Consider the following 1196-nt stretch of genomic DNA (forward strand, 5'->3'; position numbering starts at 1 on the left):
ACGTGTGTAAATGTGCGTGCGTGTGTGTACGTGTGCGCGTGAACGCGTGTATTGTTGTTGAATCCTGGTATCCACGATGCCAAAGATCATGTAAGTCATGTAATAAAGTTGTGGCTAAGGTACTATGGTAACGTCAATGATAACGATGAACAACGGTGATAATCGTTATTGCTATCTTGTAACGTTTAATGTATATCAGTGTCGTGCAAAAAAAAAAAAAAAATTGAGCGGCTGAGCTCCTCGGTGTTGTGGATATACATACTCGTTCCTAGCAACTCGTATGACAATTACTACTCGATACACTACTCATAACATTGCATTGATCTACTTTACTCTACGTACTTCAAAGATAAATAAATACATTCTGTCCAATCTCAAAATTAGTGAATTTTTTTTCCAAACCTTTATGTATTTTTATATATTTAATACAATTTTTACGTCACAATCTTTGGGATTAAAATTGCTTGAAAAAACATTCGTTATCGTGAAGAATAACAGAACGATAAGATGGTGAGTAAATGAACTGTAATCTATATAAAAGAAGCAATCACTTTATTACTTTTTCAACGATTTCATACAAATTTCAGATACATTCTGTATATATATTTTACAATTTCACATTTAATATACCTCGTATTTTGGACTGTGCATTATCAACGTACCTACACGTTACGTCTCGATACATCAAGTATCGTTATTCTTGTCAATATTCGCTTCAATATGTCATGGTACGGAGTATTTTAAATCTATTTAATCTCTGAACAAACTCCCCTCACTTTTATTGTACACACATTCCCTATTTTCTCCCTCCCTTGTCTTCCTTTTTTTTTCTAACTTCATCATCCACGTTCTCGTTTCTATCCCATCGAAACACATTTCACGGATTTTACGTATGTAAAATTTCACAGAACATCCGCTAAATATCTCGTTCGAGAGTGGAAAAACTAAGAAACAGGTGCGATATCGATTATAAATGCGCTCTTATACAATATCGCTATTACAATTTCCTTTTAATGTTAATTTTAATAACTAAAAATGGAAGCTGCCTTAGAGGGAATCGATTAAAAATTTATCGTTCAACTTCTTGGAAAAAGAAATTCAAAATTTGTTATTCTTACACTATTGCTACACTTCGAACACGTTTTTTTTTCTATTATCGTAAAATAAAATAAAATGGCAAAAAAAAAAAAAAAAAA

Source organism: Apis dorsata, unplaced genomic scaffold, assembly GCF_000469605.1.
Source record: "Apis dorsata unplaced genomic scaffold, Apis dorsata 1.3 scaffold_194, whole genome shotgun sequence".
In the NCBI taxonomy this organism is placed as follows: domain Eukaryota; kingdom Metazoa; phylum Arthropoda; class Insecta; order Hymenoptera; family Apidae; genus Apis; species Apis dorsata.